General features: G+C 38.2%; 1 protein-coding gene and 1 long non-coding RNA gene across 17 annotated transcripts in view; one reads left to right on the top strand and one right to left on the bottom strand.

Annotated features, from left to right (window-relative positions):
• PHACTR1 (phosphatase and actin regulator 1) overlaps positions 1-25,674 on the top strand; it is a 559,986-nt gene that overhangs the window by 127,964 nt on the left and 406,348 nt on the right. The gene's annotated exons all lie outside the window — the stretch shown is intronic.
• The window catches only part of LOC140594640 (uncharacterized), a 96,547-nt gene that overhangs the window by 8,439 nt on the left and 62,434 nt on the right, over positions 1-25,674 (bottom strand). Inside the window, exon 2 of the long non-coding RNA XR_011995686.1 lies at positions 11,174-11,459. This is a non-coding gene — a long non-coding RNA (uncharacterized lncRNA). The remainder of the gene's footprint in view (positions 1-11,173; positions 11,460-25,674) is intronic.

The following is a 25,674-nucleotide window of genomic DNA, read 5'->3' as shown; positions in this document are numbered from 1 at the left end:
GCAAACCAAATTGAACAGCACATCTAAAGGATCATTCACCATAATCAAATGGGATTCATCCCTGGGATGCAAGGATGGTTCAACATATGCAAATCTCTTCAACTGTGTGGAGAAAAAGAAAAGAGAATGTTAAGTCTAAGAGTGGAAAACTTGTTTCTCTTAATATGGCCTTGGTCATTTATGGCACACACAATTTTAAGGATTTCTTAAAATAACTGTTGTCTTTGGGTTTGGAGAAGAAAGGGATCTTAGACCATGTAATCTAAACAGCCTCCTCATTTGTTCGAGGAAACAATATACCTTGAAAAAGCAAATGAGATAGCAGACGAGGGTGATACTCATTTCTGTCAGAAGCGTAGTAAGACCTAGGGCTTTTTTCCTCACATGCCTTAAAGAAAGCATTTTGAAATTCTGGAATACAACATTCGTTGAAGGAAGAGCAGTTGGAAATAACAAATCATATTAACTAGGAGTCTGAAACAGAATCCAAACTGTATAACCTAAAACTGATTTGTACACTCATATATGTTTAGTTTTAGACTAATGGGCTTATTGCCAGGTCAACACATTTCTCACATTCTAGCATCGACATGAAGAAAGTTCATCATTTTCCAGTTACGGATGCAGAACAGTAAACACTGAAAAATAATTCATGGCTATAGCATGCTTTAAATAGTTAGACAATTCATCTCTTGTCAACAAGAAGCACTCCTGGGCTTTTTCAATCTGGCCGTGGTAAGTGGCAGCAAATAAATGCTTTAGAGAGTCAAGAATTTATCATATAAAAGTTGATGAACTCTCAAAGCAAACAAATTTGAGATGCTTGTATTAAATTTAGTGTAACACTTAAGATTTCATTTACTGTATTGCTTGTTTCAAAGTTCTCTGCCTCATAAGATTAGTTTAGTTTCAGATCTTTACACTGTTGTTACCTGGAAGAGAACTACCTCCCATGCCCCTCATCATTTGTTCCCCTTGTGTTGTCAGGAACGTAGAAGTACAGGGAGATGTAAAAGATTGGTAAATCTATGTCCATGCTAAATGCCAAGATACCTTCTCTGAGCCAGGACACTTGACTTCTTTTCCATCACAGCCAATTAAAGTCTTAGAAAATATGAGGTTCTTATGTATAAAGAGCCTTTCTGAGATTTTCTTCAAGTAACCTGCAGTGTTAGACGATCAACTATAGTGTGATCCAAAGGGCAAATTCCAGATTAGTAGTGAGCCTGAATATGATGAGGAAGATAAGATATGAAGAGATGTAGTTTTGGAGCTCATTAATTGTTTGTCCTTGAGGAAGTTATTTACTATGGCAGCTCACTGTCTTCTCATCTGTTAAGTGTCTTCTGAGGTCCCTTTTATATCAAAAATGCTACGATCCATATGCTATTGGTTTCTTTGCTTCCTTTTCTATGTGAAATTTGGGTATATCGGAGTTATCTTTTGATATACTAGATAATTATTGCTCTAGAATCCTCTGTACCATAACCCGAATCTGTCCTTCTCTCCATCCTCACCACTGCCATCATGTTTGAAAACACCATCTCTCTCACCGGAATCATTTACTGGTCTCCTGCTTGTCACTCTTGACATGTGTGCACACCACTTCACACACAGTCTGTTCTCTTTGTGACAGGCAGAGTGAGCACTTCTAAGTGTAAGTCTTCTAATGGCCTCTTATTAACTTGCAATAAAATCCCCTTAGCCTTCCTTAGAAAACCCTGCATGATCTGGCCTCTGCTTCCCTGACATCCTTCTGCCCTTATTCACCATGCTCTGTTGTTCTGGATTTTTTTCTTCTCCTCACACAAACTGAGCTCACTCCCACCTTAGGGTTTTTGAACTAATGGCTGCCTTTATCTGGAATAGTCTTCCCCAATCAGTCATCACGAGGCATGCCCAAGGCTGGGTCCTTCTTGTGATTCAAAGGTTTTGATTGTTGACTCCCTTAGAAAGTTTTATATAACCCTCATCTTGACATGTATTCAAATCACTCTCCATTCAGTCATCCTGCTTTAGCCTCACCATAGGACTGATCATTGTCTGAATTTGTCTTATTAGAATGTGTATTCACTTGTTTATTGATTTTAGTCCCACTCACCCAAAAATGTTTGAAGAAATTTTGCCTATTTCCATTAATGTGTCACTAGAGCAGTGCCTGGCACATAGTAAGTGCTCAATAATATTTTTTTTCAATAGCTATTTTTTAAAGACTTTGGAAAAGACTAAAAACATGTTTCCTTTAACTGAAATAACTTAGTTTTGTCAACTCTAGGGTCTGAATGGCATAATAGGTTCATAGATATTAGTAGAAATGTCTCAACCTTCTTCCCTGGAGAGACCTGAGCTAGTGGAAGTCTAGCTTTAGAAACCAAAATTTCCATAGATTGGGCAGAGTTAAGTGGATTTAAATTAGTGGAGAGAAACAGTAGTATTAACCCAGAATAAGTTAAAATAGAGGATGCAAGGCATCTTCATGTAGCTTACACCTTTAGATTACAGTTATCCATAACTTAGGGAACCAAGAATAAACCAAATGTGAAACAGATCTGTTTCAGACAGAAAATTCATACAGACTCAAATATGGCCAGAGCACACATAAGTCCAGATAATTGTAGCAGTCATTGGGGAAAAAAAATATTAGTAATTGATACAAAATGTAATACTAGGATTGTTTATCCTTGTTTTGGGAGTGTGATGGTCGAGCCATAAGGGAATGAAATTAGAAAAACAAGTCTGAATTTATACATCCAAATAAATAGTTCTGTTCATATTGCCTTCAGAATGAATTAGAATATCATTTATACAGCTTTCCTCCTTGTAGGCAGATAGATCAAATCAAGCTTCTGATGGCGACTTGTTTTTGAGAAGTTGCTAGGACAACTTAGAACATCCTAGAACAGAGTGATGGACCATCCTCAAGAGGAAGCATCTGCACATTTTCAAATACACCCTTCCCAAAGATGAACATTTTATCCCTCAGAAAAGTGAAATGCTTTGCTTTTGCCTCACAACTGGTTAGCAATTAGGGGAATTCAGAAAAGAAGGAGGAGAGTAGGTGAAAAGCTTTGAGGATGATGGAAAACTGGGGCCCAGATGAAATGTGAAAAGGTGATGGGTAGCTGGGCAAACCCAGAGGGAAAGAACGATGGAGACAGTAGACTTCTGTAGGAATGTGTTCTGAGAGTAAGAGTAAGCCTGAAGTAATGATGCCTGTGGGAGAAGTGAGGAGTCAGGTGGGGGTACATGGAGTTATGAAGGTGTTTCTTCCTCTCCATCCCACCACTGGCATCTGGGCAGAGGTGTGGAGACATTTTTGGGGATGCCTGTGTCAGAGTGTGAGATGGAGTGTAGCACAGGGGAGGTATTGAGTGCTCCCTAGTCTAATACTCTATCTGGGATGCCACTGGTGCAGCATACCAGGCCAAATGGATGAAACATTCTTCTTAAACATTTTTTATTGGCTTCAATTTTACTTATTTTTCAACGCATTCTTATTATTTAAAACTCAAGGGTCTCAAAAGGCTATACACATGAAACGATCTCTCCCACCAATTACTGGTATATATATATATATTTTAGGTACCCTTGTGGAAGATATTTTCAAAGAAGAAAGTGTATGTGGAAGGGCAGATTGAATAGTAATGTACTATGTTTTATTTAGAGGTGTATTTTTTACCATGGTTTCATGTAAAGTAAGATAGATATTACTGCTTCTATTCTGCTGACAGGACAACAGGGAGAAGTTAAGTAACACAACCTAGGCTTAGTACCTTTTTGGTGGGAATATCCAGATTAAGTTCCAGTTGGGGAGTGAGGGAGCACAGATGGAAGGAAAGAGTAAAGATAACTATAAATGAAATTTCCCACATACTAGTTTCATGCTTAGTTTTTTTGAATAGTTACAAAGAAGAAAGTTTTCAATTTCTTTGAGGCAAAAAAATTTGAAATCATTAGTGTGTCTACATTGTTTCTTTATAAAATTCTATAAATAATAATGGTCTTTTATTTAATATCACAAAAGTGACAACAACCATGGTCTTGGTGCTGGTGAATTAAGCACCAGGGCCTTTGTTTCAGCTTGAATTACTTTCTGGAACTTACCAGGAAGCCATCAACCTCACCTGACTTTTAAAGGCATTGAAAATACGCCCACAGTAACTTAAAATATTAAGGTAATATTAATTCCCAGGCTCTGATTTTTAACTCCTGTCTTTCTCTTTCTCACCTGCCAACTCTGCTTCTTTTTTCAGTTTCAATTTCAGCATACATGATGAGAAAAGATACTTTTTAAAATATATTTTTTTAGAGAGAGAGCACACCAGCAGTGAGGGGAGGAACAGTAGGAAAGGGAGAGAGAGAGAGAGAAAGAGGACTCCACACCTAGTGTGGTGCCTGATGTGGTGCTCAATCTCATGACCTTGAGATCATGACCTGAGCCTAAATCAAGACCCGGTTGCTTAATTGACTGAGCCACCCAGGCGCCCCATAAAGGTACTCTTTTTTTCTACTGACCAAACAATGTATCTGAATTTTTTGGTAGCAAGTTTAGTGGACTCATAAAAGCAAAGTCAAAATCTTGATTTCTCTTGAACTTGAATTGTCAGAATTTTATCTCTTTCATCTATCTCTATTCTGGAAGCCAGTAACACTGGTCCAGCAGGAAGGACTTTAGGCTGAATATAGAAGTGGAACATCTCTAGCAATAGTGAACTAAAAGGTGAAGAAGCATCCTCAAATACTACTCAAGCTATCATCTTTGCAAAATTTCCAGAACAAGTGCAACCAAGAATGATCAAAAAAGATACTGTGTATCCCAGAGAGGCACTCATTTAGCTTTGGTGTCCACAGCTAGGAAAGATAGTTGAAATACTTCCTGTGCAATATTGCTAGAGTCTGAATTACATACTTTGAAAATCACTGTCTTTTAGTCACAGAGAAGAAAATTTTTCTATGAAAGCAAGTACCTCCTCAGTAATTCACTTATAATTTGAAATATTTAAAATTATTTCAAATATTAACTGCATTCACAATCTCCTCCAGGGAGCCAGGAGTTTCTAAACAGTATTATCTCATCACTTCAATTAGTTCCTAATGTGATGAATAAATGGGGCATATATTTAAAATCTTTTTCATCCTACTTACAAAAAAATAAAAGATAAGCAAGAAACACCATTTATTCAACTTAGTACGGTTAGACCAAATCAAGAGATGAGACAAACCATAAAAATCGCTTTCCACAAATTACCACCCTACCTTAAGGTAGATAAATGGTCCTGGGCAAGTAACTTGACAACCCCAAACATCAGCTTTTTCTCTATAAAGATGGGATTAAAGGCCTTCTTTCCAGAATTACTGTGAGTATTGTAGAGCTATATATGTGAAACCAATAATCCGGTGTCTGACAATAATAGATATCTGTAAAAACTATTTGGAGCTTGTATAACAATATCACTTCACTTAGTGGCCTAAAGCAACACAAATCTATTATTTCATAGTTTCTGCAGTCAGGAATTCAGGCACAGCTGAATTGTGAGACTGGGTCTCACAAAGCTGCAGTCAAATGTTGGCCAAGGCTGCAGTCTCATCTGTAGGCCCAACTGAGGAAGAATTCATTTCCAAGCTAATGTCACAGTTGACAGAATTCAGTTCCTTGTAGCTGTAGGGTTGAAGAACTTGGATTTTTACTGACCATTGGCTGGAGGACCCTCAGTTCCTAGAGACCACCTTAATAAGGCCACTTGCATTATCAAACCAGCAAAGGAGAGAATTTCCTTGTGTCATGAAATCATAGAAGTGACATCTCATCACCCTGGCTGTCTTTTATTGAGTAAAAGCAAGTAACAGTTCCTGCTTACTCTAAAGAGGAAGAGATCCCACAAGTGTATAAAAATAAGAAGAAAAGAATCATGAGTCCACCCTAGAGTCTGCCCACCATAGTGTCTGATACCTAATTCCTTCTTTTTCTACCTTACCAACTCTTTCTTGTTTTTTGGTTTCTATATCAGAAGACCATGACCTCTGCTGTCCATCAGGATATTCTTTGTGTAGGTGGTTAAAGGCAGTACTTTCGAGTTTCCTAAAAATAAAATAGAAAAAGACAGCTTGAAGTGGAAAACACTTAAATTAGTGTTTTATAACAAGTTAACTTGTGTTCTGTAAATTTATGTTAGGTAAAATTTTGTTAAAACAGAAGGCCTTTTGTTTTCTCTTGTTGCATTATGCTTTTGATGCAGTTTTGTTGGACTGTGTTCAGAAAATTATTGTGAATTAAAATTATTGAGTATAGAAGCACTCACAAAACACAGACACTACAAAATAATTTTGCTATGTAGCCTGGAAGTGGTTGTGGATTTTGTTCCCTTAAGTGTGGTTAGAAATAGCCACAAGCCCCAACATGAGACAGATTGGCATCAATGCTAGTGTTGGTCATCGTAGGTAGTTTGGCCATGTTTTGTATGCCCTACTTGCATCTCCAGTCTCTGGGGTTTCTGAGAACCAGGTCTTCCAAGATGGTAGGAATTTGAATGATTGTAAGGCTCTTGCTGCTGATGATAACAATGATGGTGACGGCTAACTAACATTTGCTTGTATTGATTACATCCCAGTTATTCTAACATGCTTCATATATGCAATCTAATACAATCCCATGAGAAAAGAACTATTATGATTCCTGTTTCACAAATGCAGAGAGCCTTAGACAGATTAGAGTCACACGGCAGGCAAGCAGTAGGGCCTGGATTCTAACCACACAAAGGTTTGATCTCAGAACCTCAGAACATGAAAAAACAGGAACTGTAAGACACAAACAAGAAGACTAACGATAGGCTAAATATAATCTTCAAAATGTTATAGGACTATCTTGCTGGGATGGATCAAAGTTTCACCTGTGGCCAAGGAATGGTGTCAGCCCTTGTCTGACACCCACCCCATCTTAGCTGCTGTGAATGTACATCCAGATGTCGGCAAGCCATTTTTCCTTCTCTTAGAGTCAGTCAGTGGGGAGTGGAACAGCACAACCATAACCCCCTCTGCCCCCACATAGAGCCCTTAGTGGGATTTAGGAAGGGTCAGGCTTGTACTATGCAATGAACAAAGTAGTCAGGGCACTTCTGTGGCAGGCTGTCCCTTCTCAATACTCCATGGGTCCTACATGCTACCCCCCTACCACCAGGCTACCAAGATAACCCTGTTTCCTCACACATCAGCCTCCCAACCTGATTCCAATGTCTGATGCAGTTAATAGAAGCAGAATACTGGTCACAAACCCACCAAAATGTGCACATTTAATGGACAGTGAGTCCCTCCATATCACTGGATACATATCTCATTAAATTAAAATGAATGAAGACTAGCTGGTTATATTCCACGTGCCCACCTGGGCCAGATGTGCTGAAGTTAGGCTGTGCAAGGGGAAAAATTAAAGATCTGTGGCAAGAAGGCAAGAATGTAGGTGTAATAGTTCCACAAAGCAAGAACAAAGGATCATGACCATTTATATACTTCTGTCACCAGAGATCACTCCCAACCCCAAAGCAACAGAGTTACATATTGATGAGAAATCAGGAGCAGAATTTTTATGTGGGTGTCCTATAGGAGACTTTGTGGAGATCTAGTTATTATGTCTCACTAAAAATCATTTTCAGACGTTTATATACTTTTCTCTTTTGATGTTAATTCCTTCAAGAATGAATTGTATAGATATTTACAGAAATTTCTTTTAAAATGTAGAATGTCTGATTGCAGTCAAGCCAATATTTTGGCATGTCTGATCAGTTTTCTTTGAACATTGGGCATTCATTCCATTAACTTACTCCATCATGCTCACAACCTAAACATAACAGAAAAAGTTTTCATCCATGAGAAAGAAGCTAGTGGAGCCAATGTCCAGGAAGTCCCTAGTAGAAGATTTCCAGATACTTGAGTATGGAAGGAGACCTCCTCCACACCACGCAATGGACCTGTTTCTTCACCCACATAGAGAAATACCAGTGCTTCACAGTAGGGGAAATTTCTGGAGCTACTATATAATGCAGTTCCAAGTGAAGTCCTATGTATTAATGGGTAATTTAGCCATAGATTTTCTATACCTACACCTATATTTTCTATTCTTTTTAGTAATTTTATTTATTTATTTATTTATTTATTTATTTATTTATTTATTATTTATTTATTTAACTTTTTGAGAGAGACAGCATGAGTGTGGGGAGGGGCAGAGGGAGAGCCAAAGAATCTTTTTTTTTTTTTTAATTTTTTTTATTGGAGTTCAATTTGCCAACATATAGCATAACACCCAGTGCTCATCCCAGTAAGTGGCCCCCTCAGGGCCCATCACCCAGTCACCCCAACCCCCCCACACTTCCCCTTCCACTACCCCTTGTTCATTTCCCAGAGTTAGGTATCTCTCATGTTTTGTCACCATCACTGATATTTTCACTAATTTTCTCTCCTTTCCCTTTATTCCCTTTTACTAATTTTTATATTCCCCAAATGAATGAGACCATATAATGTTTGTCCTTTTCCGATTGACTTATTTCACTCAGCATAATACCCTCCAGGTCCCTCCACATCGAAGCAAATAGTGGGTATTTATCGTTTCCTAATAAGAGCCAGAGAATCTTAAGTGGACTCCCCTGCTGAGCACAGAGCCTGACACAGGGCTCCCATCTCACAACCCTGAAATCATGACCAGAGCTGAAATCAGTTGTCGGTCACTTAACCTAGGTGCCCCATATATTTTCTGTATCCACACACTTTTCACCATCTCCACAAAAATAAATAAATAAATAAATAAATAAATAAATAAATAAATAAATAAAGTTTGTATCCTCCACCCCAAAATTATGTGTCTCCTAAAGTAGTGACTATTTCTTCTTGCTTTTGTATTTAATTTCCAAAAGTGTAATCAATGCTTTACAGAGGAGTGCTGGGCATGAAGGAAGCATTTAATAAATGCTTATTGCATTGAGCTGGTAAGGAAATAACTCTGCACAGTTAGCAGCTGAATTGACTTAGTGAGTGACATGATCTCACTCTCTTGGCCATGTTCAGACAAGACCTTGGGGACACTAGGGTACCCTGGCTACACGAGAGTGAGTAGCAGCAAGAAATATGATATGAGCTAACTTTGTTGCTTTCTAGTCTATTGCATAGTAGCACTGTGGTAAGTTCTTTGAATATACTTACTTATTTTGGGACCTCTGGGTGGCTCAGTTGGTTAAGCATCTGACATTGGCTCTCAGGGTGTGATCTCAGGGTCCTGGGATCAAACCTTGCTTAGCAGGAAGTCTGACTTCTGCCTCTCCCTCTGTCCCTCCACCCATTTGCATGCTTTCTCTCTCTCAAATAAATAAATAGAATTTAAAAAAAATATATATATATATACTTCTTTTAATTTTCACAATCCTTTAGGTTATGAGATAAGGAAGCTGAGATTTGGAGAAATTAAGTGACATAGTCAAGGTCAGACATCGAATATGTTGTCAAATGGGGCTCTGACTCCAAGGCCATGTTCTTTCCATTAGACTAATATGATACTTGCTTCTTTTTCTTGCTTGCTGTATAGTACCATCATCCTACTAAACCGAAGTGTGTGCCTACAGTATTTGCACTAGGGTGGTAGAAGAGGCCACAATCTTGGACTTGCTAAGTTCTGGAAGGATCTTGTTAAGATGCAGTTGGGTCTTCAGAGTTTCCCTGCTTTGTACACTTCCAGTTGCAAGGAGAAAAGCACAATATATATAAATTGAGCATCAGATATCAAGATATCAAGCCCCACCTTGGGCTCCCTGTTCAGCGGCAGTCTTCTCCCTCTCCTTCTGCCCCTCCCCGCTGCTCATGCTTTCTTTGTCTCTCTCTCACAAATTAAAAAATAAAAATCTTTAAAAAGAGAGAGACTAGATCTGATAGTTTTAAAAATAAAAAATAAGTACTTTGTTTAAAGAATCAGATAGAGTTGGCAGGGAAGGAGTGCTATAAACATTTTAATTTTACACTAAAATTCATTTTGATAAGTATCCTGCTTTATTTGGTGTATCTCTTGGGGGAATAGTTAGGAGCTGACAATCTTCTCTTCTACTGATATTATCACTTAATTAAGCAGCTTGTTTCAGTTGCCTGAGGGCTTCTTACACCTTTATTTTAAAAATAAAAAAGTACTCTTTAGAACCACTTATTATTACCTTGACAATCTACTTCAGTGTTATGGCTTTATACAAAGCAATCATGAGAGGTTATTTTTATGCCATTGGAAATAAGGAGTTTTATTCTATGATAACCACACAACACTGTATTTCTGCTACTTAATAAGAGACCTATATAAAAAAATAAATAAAAATATGTATGCAAAATCAGAGTGAGGAAAAACTATATTTGACTATGAAAACTGCTGCTTATCTAATGTTCTACCCTTAAAAATCTAATTGGAAAATTTCTAAAAGCAACCAGATGGTTAATTTGCATTATTCAGGTATAGTTAACTTAATTATTTAAAGCATAATTTCATGTCTTCCCTCAGTATTATACACTACATAGAAAATCTTGAACTTTTGCCCACATTACTAAGAAAAATACATTATAAAAGTATATCATATTTTCTTGTAATAACAAGGCTATAAGTAGAAGGCTGTGTGACCTTAATAATGACCCAATGTCATAAATTACTGATGATCCATTTAAAGGAAAGTATATAATTTCAAGTTGTAAAGATTATTTTAAATAATAAAACACAAGGACGCCTCGGTGGCTCAGCAGTTGAGCATCTGCCTTCAGCTCAGGGCATGATCCCGGGGTCTTGGGATCAAGTCCCACATCAGGCTTCCGGCAGGGAACCTGCTCTTCCTTCTGCTATGTCTCTGCCTCTCTCTCTGTGTCTCTCATGAATAAATAAATTTAAAAACCTTTAAAAAATAAATAATAAAACACACTTTAATTAATGCATTTAACAGTAAAGATATTTTTTCTAAGTTTTGCAAAAAACTAACATGAATACACTGTAATGATTGATTATTTAAGGAATTTCAATGTACCATAAGACCCAATGTACATCTAGCACATAATTATATATATCTTTTGAGTTACAATTTGACTTATCTCCCCTTCGTTTGCTCTCTGAAATAAGCATTTTCTTTTTTTTTAAAAAGTTGCTTTTTTGTCATCTGTTATGTAGAAAGACCTTGAGGTGATGTTTTGATGATCCAAGTATCTTGAAGTTGGAACCAGTGGCATCCTTCTCTCTTGTTTAAATCCCCTAGAGCGAGAAGAATATGCAAAATTTCTCCTGACTAGCTAAGAGCAGTAATCAATTTGGGTCGATTTTTGAAGAAATTAAAATAAATGTCACTTCCGTAGGTCTTCTAAGAACTTTAGCTCTGGGAGCTTGGACAGCAGAAACCTTACACCTCTCGTCTTTGACTGATCTCCTTTTCATTGTTTCCGTTCAAGGACAATTGTATGGGAGTCTGGAAGAAAAGAAGAAATACAAACAAAGAGCCTTAGCATTGGTGATGATGCTAAAAGGTTGGGGAAAGCAGAGCAAGGAGACTGGGAGCTAGCAGTTACACACACACAAACACACACACACACACACACACACTAACTTAGAAATATGTATTTCTTTTGAAGCTGAGGGGAAAACCAGTTGCTTGGAAATCATTGTTTCCTTATACGTGATGTGTTAAACTATGCATCATAAATTGACAACTGATTCCCACTGCCAATGAGTGGAAGGTCAAGGATTACAGTCCTATATGAGCAATTATGCTTTGCAGATATTCAAAGCATGGTTAGAAAGACCTGATATTGAGCAGAGGAGATAATACAGGTAACAGGCCTCATACTGGTTATGACATCTTGGCAATCTATGAGCAAAGTTCCCTTTGCCTTTCATTCAGAAGAGGTCATTTTTTTTTAAGATTGTATTTATTTATTCATGAGAGACACAGAGAGAAAGGCAGAGATACAGGCAGAGGGAGAAGTAGGCTTTCTGCGGGGAGCCAGATGTGGGACTCCATCCTAGGACCCCAGGATCAGGACCTGAGCCAAAGGCAGATGCTCAACCACTGAGCCACTCAGGTCTCCCAGAACAGGTCAATTTAATATTTGCATTTATGTAAACCTTTTATATGGCCATAAATGCCTTTTTTTTTCTTTGAATAAATACATTGCAGTAGAAACAAAATAGGTTTTAAGGTCAAATAGATATGAGTCTAAACTTCAGTTCTGTCCATACCAGCTGTGTGTCCTTGTACAAAGTGGTCAATGTCTCTGACTCCTAGATTCCTCTTACATTAAATGAAGTTAAAATTTCAACTAAGAATCAACCATCCAGCCATGAGGAGCTGCAATCATGTAGGTAAGCGCACAGGTCTTGGTGCTCTTGATGATGGTACAGACGTTGTTCTAAGCATTTGGGCCACTCAGGTAAAGTGTACAGATCAAGTCCTTTTTCTTAGGAGTTTCTATATCGGTAATCAACTTCAGGAAATAGTAGAATGTCATTAACATACACGAAACACTGTACTGTAAACGAAGGGACTTGAGGGGATATCTGTCTTGTAGAGCCTGCAATGATTCAAGAAATATTTAAGGAAAGAAATAAACATTAGAGAAGTAGGGAAAACAGCAGCAGAAGGTACCACTGGCGATATTGGTGAAGAGGCGTCTTGGAGGAGAGTACAGGACCTCAGCTAAAGGATCTGCAGGTCTAGAAGAGAAACTTCTCTCCCATGTCAGCCTTCTGATTGTAGAAACAAATAAGTACAGTGAAAGCTTGAACAGCAACAGGCAGCCACAAATCACCTGGTTGCACAAAGGGTCACTTGGTTGCAATTCTCCCCAGAATAAGATTCTGAAGACACAAATTTAAAAACTACAACAGGTGTATGTGTGGTGTTTGTATATGTTTGTGTGCATAGTTATGCACAACTGCATCTGGGTGTTAGAGTCTATATGTTTAAAAACTTTTTAAAAAATTCACAGTGTGATTATGTGCATGTTGTGCTTATAAATCTTTGCATGATCTATAGGGAAAGTGAGGAAGTGCCGTAAGTTATTTTGGACTCTTTTCTTCTTCACCAGATCCCATGATACTTAGGTGTTACCCATCACATATGCTACCAGGTGTTTTGTGTATCCTTCCCGATTCTCTCCTGTGTATTTTAGTCTCTGCTGCCAGGCACTTGCTCATTCTTCTGCAGGGAGGAAGGAATGGAGTACAAAGATGTCACAGTGAAGAATCCCCTTAATGCTGAGCATTCCTTCTGCATCAGATGGCGGTATTGTCATCCATGGCACAGCAGGCATTTCAACTCCAGGATTACTATTTCTGCTGGGCACAGAGACACTCTCATGTGCTGAGATTATTATCATATATATGGCTGTTGTGTACTATTTATAAAAGAAAATATGCCCGAAAGGAAGATAACTCCTGAGGTTAATGCTTCTATTTAGCATGCTCCCCACAGGTTGGAGCACCCGATCTCTGTGCTTATTAAGTTCCTTCTGTGGGCTCTGCTAGGGGATTGTTCACATGCGTTCCTGTGATGCAGGTTATCTTATCTTATCCCTTTTAAAAGGCCATTTGTCTCATCAAATGACAGCATCCTCTTAGATTCTGCAAAAATAACGTTGATTTATTTAAAAGAGCTCTCGTATTGCCTTTAAAATTTCATCTGATAGAGTAAACAATTTGCTGTGAGCAGACCCCATGCACTTGCTAAACATAGATGTCTCTTTTCCCCATCATGTTCCAAAATCAAGCCCATGAGGTAAATAGTTGAAATGTAATTTGTTTGCAGATAGCAACAGTAAGAACTGTGGAAAGGAAATATTTTGAAACCATTTCTAAAAAAAAAAAAAATAAGCAAAAGTGAGATTTCAACACTATGGAATAAAGACTTTCCTTTGGAAGGATGATTTTAGCCATCATGTTGGTATTTGACTGTTGTTCAGTGCATGCACCTGGGGGACTGCCTGGCACATAGGAAGAGCTTAATAAATGTCTGCCTAGGGGATGGATTGATAAATGTTCACATCAAAGAGAGAGATCTTAAATGTTATGCTCTTTTTTTCTTTTTTTAAGAAAGACCTTACATGAAGGGGTGATTATGTGGGAAGGGGCAGAAAATGAGAGAGAGAGAGAGAGAGACTCTTAAGCAGTCTCCACACCCAGCACAGAGTGACATGGGGCTCCACCTCATGACACTGACACCATGACCTGATCTAAAATCAAGAGTCTGACACCCAATTGACTGAGCCACCCGGGTGCCTCTTAAATGTTAAGATCTTAAATGCAATGGAAATGGAATACTCTGATGCTACCTGTCAAATATTCCTTTTGGGATTACACTGCAAATTTCCCCCAATATAGTAATGATTCTAAGGACTCTGCTTTCACAAGTCCCATTTCCTTTCATATTTAAGGATCCCTACTGCTAGGTGAGTGTGCCCTATGGGCAGGGTGCCCTTTTAGAACAAAGCTTTGGGTAGACCCTGAGTCTAAGATCCAGAGCACAAGGCACTCACTGATGTTGCTTACTCATCAAAATCAGATTTCTGACATGTAGATGGGGCAAGAGCTTTGGATACTTTTTTAGGCTTTTTACAATTATACATTTGCTTGTTAACCTTTGAAATGGTGTTGTTAAAAGATAAACTGAGGCATATTAAAAATGTTAAGAACTTGCTTGAGCAAAAATCAATTCAAATTGGACAACACCAAACCTTTCCTCACTCTGTGGCAGGGAACCAGGGACAAAACTTTTACAAAGAAGCAGAGGCAGAGTAAGGAAATTATTTGGTTGGCAAAAACTTAAGGGGTTGCATTATTTGAGAAAGCCCAGTTGGCAATTTTTGGTTGGTTGTTCTTAGGTTTCAATTTCTTAACCTTGAGGCTTTTCAGGCTTAGGTTTGAGTTTGCTTACTAGGCTACTAAGACATTAAAGCCACCTTTGTCTAAAGGCCTCCTTCTTTAATTAATTTAACAATATTAACCCCACAGAAATGTTGTAACTATAGAAATTTAAAATGTTATCACTTGGGGCACCTGGGTGGATCAGTCGGTTAAGTGTCTGTCTTAGGCTCAGGTCATAATCTTAGGGCCCCAGGATTGAGTCCACCCATGTCCTGCTCCCCGCTCAGCTGGGAGACTGCTTCTTCCTCTGCCCCTTCCCCTACTCGTGTTTGTACTCTCTCTCTCTCTCTCTTTCTTTTAGATAAATAAAATCTTTTTAAAAAAAGAAACAACAAAAATACCAGTGCTCCGTGTGTGTGTGTGTGTGTGTGTGTGTGTGTGTTAGCAGGTATAGATCAATGGAGAGCTCTGAATCAATAATATATACACATATAGTTATTGCTATTAATGTTAGTATTAATACTAATATTGATAATGGCTAGGACCTATTAGCCCAGAGAGAAGTGGTAAAAATATGAAAACAGCCATAAAACCCCAATGAAAGCACCCATCTAAGACCATATAGTAAAAAGAGAAAAAATTTACAAAATACATGCCAAGATGTTTCAGTGGTACAGTATTCCAGTAATAAGCTATTTAAAAAGTGTTGCTTTATATTCAGGAGACTCTATTCCCAAAGGCTGGGAAATACCTAATATATTTGGAGATATTTCCATCCAAAATTGATTTAAAAAAAAACAAAATGATGATTTAAAGGAGCAAAACAACATTCCTCCAAATTTACCTCTTTAAAATAATTTATTTCTCAATGATACCATTTAACGGAGGGTCTTAAACTATTTGCAATTTCCCATATATTATTTTTTATTTAGGCTCTGATGTACCTCCTCATCCTGACATGGTTAGGAGAGTGTTTCCTGGGAACAACAGCTGATCATTGAGTGATGCTAGTATATGTACATTATATACATAAGGAATAGTATAATAAATGAGCCATAATAATTCAATGTTACCCTTGCAACAGTGCACCTGGATTTTTGTGAATCCACCCAAAGCTTTAGGTTGGACCAATAACACATTATAAATAGATTCGAGTTAACCAACCACATGGAGATTAGGTCTGTGTGTTCACATCTTGACCTTTAACTATCAGAAGTAATCACTTACTGATGGAAGACCAAGCCATGCCCATTGTTTTCTGCTTATAGTCTTACCAACACACATAAATATACATACATGTATTTTAAATATGCAAGATTTTTACCTAAACACTAATATCATAAGGGTGGTTGTCTCATGTTTCTTTCTTCCTACCATGCCCTTTTCCCAAGCTCCTTCAGGCTCCATTGGGCTGGATCAAGGCACCAATTCATTTCAATTAAAAATTCAGTGCAACTGGTGGAGACGTTTATTTGGAAATTTTATAGCAGTTCATTTAGAAAGGAGAGTGGTAGTGGAGTTTGATAAAAAGGTTTCTCAAGACAATTGGTTTGCAATATGCCTGAGGATTAGCTCACTTTAAATGACATTTAATAGCTTCTGTTGCACATCCTGATAAACATTTCAGTGTAACTGATCACTTTGAAGACAAGACATGGGAACGTAAGCAGACATGAGAAAAATAGCTAGGTTGCCGGTTCTGAACTTATTTTCAAATGGCTTTCTGCCATCAGAGAACACTAAATAAATTCCCTTGAGAAATCCACCTCAATTTAAAGGAAGCCAATCTTTCTTTTTTTTTTTTTTTTTCTTTTTGTTTTTTTTAAAGAAAGTGCTGTAAGAGTCTGGATTAACAGCTGAAAAATCAAGACATTCATGAGAACCACTAAAATGCCAAAGAAACGGAGACTTTTTTTTTTGCCTTTCTCAAAGCACATTTAATCTGACCACCACCAATTATCAATGATTATTCTATCTAGAATTTCAAAGGCAGATAATTTTCTTCCTTACTACAACTCATATTACTCTGCAGATGACACTTTGTTCATTCTGCACAATGCAACACCCTACAATGGTTGAGGAGGATTCCACTTCTCCCCAGCAGGAATCGCCCGGTATGGCAGTAAGGAAACTACTGAATTCGATGCTACATTTTCTCAGCTTATGAGCAATAACAGAAGCTCCCTGGGAGTGTGTAAGAGAATGAACCTATTAGGAAAACCTCACCCCTCCTTGGAATTCTAGAAGACTTGGCAGCAGAGCCACTATGTAAAGCACTTAGGTTTCTGTGGGTGCAGGCCCAAGAAGGTACCCCAGTCAGCCAGACCTACAGGCACCAACTTATAAGAACACTTGCACCTACTCGGAAGGGGAGTTTCCCTGAGCTGGGGGAGCAGCGGGATGAAGAAGATGATGGGTGGTCTGCAACCCCTCGTGGAGAGAGCCCATAGGCAAAACCCAATGGAGACATGGATTGTGAGTCAGATCTGAGGAGAAAGAATGTAATCGACGGCACCCATCACTGCAGCTGACAGCTGGACTGTGAGCATGCGGGAGAGGTAGTCTTTGGACTCAAAAATAACAGAGTGATGCTTAGGTGGAGGCCAGGACTCCATGTGAGTTGAAAGGGCAGGAGCCAGTGGGTTTTGAGATTTTGCGGTTACTGATACTGCTAGTGCTTTGCCCGAGCTGGTGAGGCTTAGGAGCATTCAGATTGCACCAGCTAGGACACCAACAATCATGTTCATAAATATTGTATTCTGTACAATATTTAATGGCTTTCCCATTCTCAGATAATCAGACAATAATGCAGAAAAGATCTTCCCTCTTCTGTCCCCAGGACTCCTATGAGTATTTGAAAAATAAAACAGAAATATAGTTCTTGGCCATGAAGATATGTTAAGAGGTTTAAGGTTCCAAAAAACAAATAAATGTACATTTCTTCAAATTGAAGGAGTCAATTGCTTAGTTCCTGAGATTTCCCTAGGGACTTCATTCTATAAAAATCAGAGCCTGCTTCTTTTTCCTGGACTGGCTTTGAGATCTAGGGAGGATCTTATCTTCTGCGTCCCTTGTCCCAGCACGTCACAGGATTTGACTGCCAGGACTGGAACTGGGAGTCTCAAGGATTCATTTTGCCTTTTGCTTCAGTCAAATTTTATTTCTTCACCTCGACTACCCCTTCTTATCTCCATGCCTACCCTGCACTGATTTCCTTCCTCCTTCTCAACTTCAGGAAGCTACTAGAATAACGGTTGCTGTTGCATTCTCCTGATACCTGCTTCTTCCTCTGCATTCACTGCAGCTACTGCTATGTATTTTTTCCACCAAGTTCAGATACAGATGCAAAATTCTTCCCAACCTGTGCTCCTGGCAGCCACCCCTGGTAAATCGACTTTGCATAATGAGATGAAATAGATTTGCCATTCCTCCTATATGACAGTGCCTGGAGAAGGGAAACTTACTCCATCACTTGTCCTCCTTGTAGCAGAAAAATCTCTTTTGATCTCATTTGGATTTCCCAGGAGCCTAGAGCCTTATTCAGCATCTGTATTAGTTTCTGTGAGCTGCCATAACAAAGTAGCAAGAAGTGAGTGACTTAAGACAATAGAAACTTATTGTCTCACAGTTCTGGAGGCTAGCAGTTTGAAGTGAAGCTGTCAGCAGGGCTGTGATCTCTCTGTCAACTGTATGGAGGGTCCTTCCTTGACTCTTTCAGCTAGTGATATTTGCTAGCAGTCCCTGGCATTGCTTGGCCTGTAGATACATCACCCCCATCATGTGGTGGTCTTTCTTCAGTGTCTTCACATTACCTCTCCACTGTGCTTGTCTGTATCACAATTTTAACTTCTTATAAGGACACGAGTCATATCAGATTAGGACTGATCCTAATAATTTTACCTTAAATTCCTTAAATCTGCAAAGATCCTATTCTGAGGTGCTGGAATTTAGGACTTCAACACATCTTTTTTTTTTTTTTTTTTTTTTTTTGCAGAGGGTACATCATTAAACCCACAATGGTGTTCCAATGCCCTGTTTTAATACACCCATATAGTATAATTCTTCCCAATTTTACGAAAGTTTGTGTGTTCACACATCTAAAACATTCTTCCTTACCCAAATTGCACAAACTGGGACATGATCATTCCACACTCATACAAAGGCAATAGATAAAAAAAAACAAAAAAAAAAAAACAAAGGCAATAGATCCATGTAAACATGTTCCTGAATGGACTGATCAATGAGACTACTTACCATGTTCCAGGGAAGTGGGTGCTGAGCCAGAGATGAAAAGGATACAAGATAAGCTTTGGATTTTAAATAGTCAACTCAAGAAGCTTGGAAGATGATACATAGATACAAATGTAAATAGTAATCTAGGACATTAATAAGGTAACACAAGGAAACAGTACCACTGGGAATAGTGGTGGACTATAATGGTATTAGAAGACATTAATGCAAGGAAATACAAGAATACCCAAATCTTGTAATTAGTCAACACCCTAAAAATTTCCTGAAGAAGACAGATATAAGTAATAACAGTCTAAAGCAATAAAAATACCATTTTGCCATTAATTACACAAATATCCAATAACATAATGTGGCGTGGTGGTAAAGATGAGTTAAACATAGGATTCAGGAACTGAGTAGTATCATATATTTCACATAGCTTTATTTTGATTTTCCAAATCACCTTAATAGTCTGACAGATTCCACATACCTATTAATAACTAAAGAATTTTGAACTTAGACCTTAAATTTTCTTTCATTTTTTTAAAAGATTTTTTTATTCATTTGAGAGAAAGAGACAGGGAGACAGAGCACAGCAGAGGGAGAAGCAGATTCCCTGCTGAGCAAAGAGCCTGATGCAGGACTCGATCCCAGGACCCTGAGACCATGACCTGAGCAGAAGGCAGATGCTTAACCATGTGAACCACCCAGGCACTCCCTAAATTTTCTTTAAAAAAAAGAAAAATTGTAAACAATTATGCAGAGCTGTGCTGAATGTTTTCCTCTCTTGCCCTGCATTTCAGGAGCTTTGGTTCTACTATTTAAGAACAACATTTATGGGTATGTTCTATTATGTGATAAGAAGGACCAAAGTCCTGAAGAGAAATTCTCATGAAGCCAATTTAAAGTATCAATGACCCAACTATGGCCAGGCAATGGCTCACAGCTGGAGTGATTCATACCTTTCTCCCTTCCCTTCACACAACCCTGTAAAAACAACCCAACTAACAAAAGAAAACAATTAAAATCTTACAAAGGGAAATCAGAAGAATCTAACTTAAGGGCATGATATGCAAAATTTCTAGAACTTACTTCTGGAATATGAACTCCTTATCCATCCATGCTAAAATAGTAACAATCTCTAGAAATCATTGACTCTTGGATCTGAAGAGTACCAAGAGGTAGCTAAATGCATCGCGTTGCTTTGACAGCACTGGACATAAAACATTCTACACAGAGGGGTTGTAATGTGTGTCCTAAAACCTCTAGGCAGGCAATCCTTGGTCTCTGTCAGAAACCTTTTTTTTTTATCATATCACATCTTGAATAATCAACAATTCATCCTTCTTTTTAACCTAAGTCTCTGGCACTGCCCATTGCACAGGACATATAGTAAGCACCTATTAAATGTAAAAAAAAAAAAAATGCACTTTAGAATGTATAAAAATCAAATAAGAAATAATCCTAACACTTGAAAAGTTTAATCCGTTGCAGAAATGGCAAATCTCTGGCAAGGGTGTCACCACTGTCCTTGTTCCTTGCAGACACCATTAATTGATCACATCCCCCCTCCCCCCTCCACTGGCGGACATAGTTTCAGAATCCTCAACACAACATCTGGGCAGGCAAAAGACATTGATTAAATTTGGCAGAGGGGATGAGATTGATTCGTAAACCACAACTGGCATATCACCAATAATGACTCCAGTTATATATATACATACACACATACTTATATATATGCTTATATATATATATATATATATATATATATATATATATATGCTTATATATGCTAAGTAGAGATTCAAATAATGTGCTAAAAGAATGAAAAGAAAGGACAATTTATTCTGAGTGGTTGAAACAGAGAAGGCTTCCTGGAGGACAAAGTATTCAAATAAGACTTTATAGAATGACTATGGTGTCAGCAGGGACAACTTTGGAGCACAAACCTTCCTTACTGGGACAGCACAGGAGCAAAGGCACATGGTGTGTGTCTGTGGAACTCTGCGAGTTGATGATCCCATGCGACTAGGTTCTGGGGTATGTATAAAGTGGGGGCAAAGGTAACTTAGAGTCATGTTATTCAAGACCTTCAATGTCATAGGAATTTTTTTTTTTTTCTGAGGTAATGGAAATGTTGGGAAGGAGAAAATAATACGCATATTAATCTAATCAATTTCTTTAAAATAGAACCATAAATAGAATTACCCATTCCTCCAAAGAGCTGCCAAGCATGAGGGTCCTCCAAAAGCCACTTAAAGTTTTGTCATGGAAATGTATATGTTTCTCTTTTGTTTCAATTCCTCAGATGTAGGGTAGTAGGCCAGGCTAATAGGATGTATTTTTGATTGACCTGCTTGTCTCAGAGGATATTTGCACCTTGTTAGCATTTTCCTTGTTTCTGTCAAATCCTGATAAAACATTCGCTTTGTTGTGTACCTATGGAAGTGTCATTGTGTGATGGATGGCTTTTGTCCAGGGACTTCCTGAATACCTTATGTTTTGAAATTTGGCTCTGAATCTGCAAACGACATGAGAACAATCTGATGTGTGAATGAATGGGAATACAAGTCAGGAATTTATCATTTTGGTCACTTCCTGGCAGAGTGACTTACAGTCAGTTCCTGATTTCTCTTAATTCCAGAGCTGTACAGCCCAAAGCATAGTAAACCTTGAAATTAATAGTCACAATCGAAAGCTGCTAAACTGGAATAAGAGTGTGACCAAAGGCAATATATATATTTTTGATGATTTTGATGATGATGGTTTTAAGGGAGTCTACCAGTGGAAAAGCTCAACTAATCAGAAGTCAACTACTGCCCTATCTTCTTGGGTCCTCAGGGGACCTATCATTGTTTAGTCTCTTCAGTTCATTAGGTTGCAGTCTATTTAAGTTTAATTCCAAAAATTCTCTCTTTCCTGAATTATCTAAAGGACTCTGCAAGAACAGAAGCAAATCTTCCTTTGTGATCAGTCACATATACAAGAGCCCTGTGGTTACAGAGAATCCTACTTCCTGCTGCATCTTTAGTCTAACCATCATCAGGACTCATTATCAAGATCCTAAATTCTCCCACCTTAGCTACTTTGCCTCAACCAGTTCTTGGAACCCCTTTTTGCTTGAGAAACAAGCCAGGAGCACCCTGAGTGTTCTCATCTTTGCTCAGGACTAAAGACAGAGAATGTGCTCTCCTGAGCAATGGGACCAGGAAAAGGATCATGTGGTATCAATGAAATCTCAGAATCTTTCTCAGCCTATGAAAATTGAGGCCCCCTCTTATTCATTCTCTGTTGAAATCAAAGATTACTCTCTTCGTGAAGTACTGTGTTTCAAACAGATGCAAGTAGCCAACGAAGAAAAGTATGATTCCCAAACACAGAATCTGGAAAGCAATCTCCTGTTCTCAGTAAATAGTTCTGTGTACAACTAGATCAAATGCTGACTTTATTCACAGAATGCTTGTATTTATTTTTCCTATTAGCTGTTTCCTGCCTGTGGGCCACAATTAGATGGGAATTCATTGCTTAGATAAAAATTAGGTCAAGTGTTACCCTAAGAAAAAAGATCTATAAATTACACTTAGAGCACTTAATACCAAATTAACATAGTTGCATGCTCATTAAAAAAAATACTCACATTTTCCTAGGCAGAAATATTACTCAGCTACTGATAAAAATAATCACACTGAATCAGCTAACAATATGAGTTTATAGTTTGGAGTTTTTTTAATATCACCAAAGCCTGAGACCATATCTTTTAGCCTTTTACCAGGGTTAATGCCTCTTAGGACTGGTTATGATTCTCCCACTCTTAAGACATGAGACTCAATCACCCCGCTTCAGCCAAACTCTGTGGACACAAAATAAGGGATGTGTAGTCACAAGATCTAGGGTTAAGTTCTGAATTCACCACTTATTCACTGCAATCTTGGTTAGGTCATTGCAGTCATTCAACAGACAAGTATTGAATGGTTCTTCCATGCCAGCTCCTGTTTTATGCATTTGGGAGGCCAAGATTAAAAAATACAATCTGATTTCAATAAATTTACTGTAGAGTGGAGGAAGAGATATGCAATATGAGAGTTGAAATAATGGAGGTTATGGAAGTCAACACAGAAGACACACAATGAGTTTAGGAAAGGACTGGGAAGACCTTATAAAGTGACCTCACAGAAATATTGATGAATTCCCCAAGAGTCTAGATATCATTCTTTTTATTACAGAAATTCCCTTTGTCAAGACCCCAGTGCCCATGAGGCTTGGGGAGGTCAATTCATGGTGATCATACCCCAAGAAGGCTGAAGTAATTCATGAATTTACAGGTACATATATAACTTCCCAGGGTATTGGATAATCACAACTGAAGCCTTATTTTCTCATCTGTCAACAGGGCAATAGTGATAATACCAATACTTTCCTTAGATACTTTCTAAGTGTGTGGCTAAGTTTGGAGATCAAAGTCTGGCTATTAAAGTATGTACCATCCACAGAGTGTTGAAACCACCTAGTGCTAAGTGCTTTACATGAATTCTTTTATGGAGTCCTTCTGCATAAGGATGTAAATATTTGTATGATAATTTTATAAAGGAGGAAACTGAGATTCAGAGAATAAATAACTCACTCAAGATCACACAACTAATAAGTCTCACAGCCAACTTTTGATGCTGGCTTATTCTAAAACCTGTGGTGTTAGACTCCAAGTTTAGAATTTCCTATGAAGTAATAAATATCTCCAAGAACTTTAGTAAATGCAAACACTTTCACTAGAATGACTTAATAAGATGTGGCAAGAAACAAAAAGGAGCTAATGAAAATAATTGCTAGTTTTGGACACTACCATCATAAGTTACTGGCTATTCTTTTATTTACCACCTAACACATACTTTTTTGTCTACTGAAATATATAGTGCTTGGTATATAACCATGAAGGAACTGTCCCAAGCCTACACTATCTATATCAGTGAATGACACTTACAACCAGTATATATATTACATGTGCATTACAAATACAGTAATTTATAGCTTTTCTTTCTTGTTCTATACATATTGATAAGCCTTTGCCATGGCTTAAATATTTCAAGTGTATCAGGAATTCTATATTATATGAGTAGTGTGTACTAAATGATATTTAAATATGATACCATCGTGGGTGTTATGTAGACCAAAGTCCAGAGGCATTGAGAGAAAGTAGCAATCTAGGGTTTTTGGTGTTTTTTGGCTTTTGTTTGTTCATTTGTTTTACAGTAGCAGCAAACACACTTCAAGAGCCCTGTGTACAAAGTTCAGTCTTAGGGAACAGAGCTAAGAATTAGACCATCATCCAAGGAGCCTGCTTGGCCACAAATGCTGATTGAGCTCTTTTCGTGGTTATGGATGGTGCCTCATTAACCATATCTTTGTACACTTGCCCAGAACCAATATGTTCACCATCATTAACTAACATGGACTCTTAATACATAAGGACAACAGATGTTAATTCCAAATGCACAAGAAATTCTCCAGAGAGAACCTTTTAAACATTGCTGGTATTATTAGACACAGGGCTTTTAGGGCTAAGAGGTTTCAACATCCATAAGGCACCATTGGGTTTTCTATAAAAATTCTCAACCATGGCTTCAGAATGGTATCTTAAGTGCACTGTTGTTCCAAGGTTATGATGTAAGGGTTGCTTGACAATTACAAGATTAATTGCTGGTATATTACATAAACTATACCACTTTTGTTGGGCAAGGCAGGCAACATTATAAAGTAGATTTATAGTTTTAGACCACTTTCAGAATGTCGCTACCCTAAGCATGTGGTCCACAGACAGAATGCCATTGCAGGGCTGTGCCTTTTCTTCCCCAAACATCTCACACACTCTTGATATGCTGGTGACTAAAAACTATTTCCTCAATAAATTAGAAACGAATTTCCAAAATGTAAACATTTTTGTTTGTGTAGGAGTTAGGCAAATGGCCATGGCTCTGATTTCTTGAGAGAAAGGACCCATGGAGAGGCTGAAAAATGGTCACCCAAGTCTCTGGTTCTGAAGACGAAAGGCAGCGTGTGTAAGGTTCTGCAAATCTGGATCTCATTTAGACTATGCACAGGTCCTGTTAAAGAAACACGTGTGAATAATAATGGCAACTCCTAGCCTTCCTTAGGCTGGGACAGTTAATCCATGAAACTCAATTTGGAACGTGCGTGTTAGTCATGTGTTGTTTTTTTTTTTTTTAAGATTTTATTTATTTATTCGAGTGAGAGAGAAAGAGACTGAGACAGAACATGAGCAGAGGAGAGGAGACAGAGGGAGAAGGGGACACCCCGCTGGGCAGGGAGCCCGACGCAGGGCTCCATCCTAGGACCCTGAAATCATGACCTGAGCTAAGGCAGACACTTAACCAACTAAGCTGCCCAGACACCCCTTAGCCATGTGTTCTAGTGAAATATATATTGAGTTGAAGAGAAGAAACAGAGAAGCAAATGCTTTACCTAGTGGCTTCCCATCATTGCACTATTGTAGACAAAGAGGTCATCTGCTCTGAGAGGAATAAGCATGCTGAATGCACACAGGAGCTTGGTCCTCTTACAAAGGAAGGGCAGTTGTG

This window comes from Vulpes vulpes, chromosome 12 (assembly GCF_048418805.1).
Source record: "Vulpes vulpes isolate BD-2025 chromosome 12, VulVul3, whole genome shotgun sequence".
NCBI lineage: Eukaryota > Metazoa > Chordata > Mammalia > Carnivora > Canidae > Vulpes > Vulpes vulpes.
Note: the sequence above shows the minus strand (reverse complement) of the source record. Positions and strands in the feature narration are given on the sequence as shown.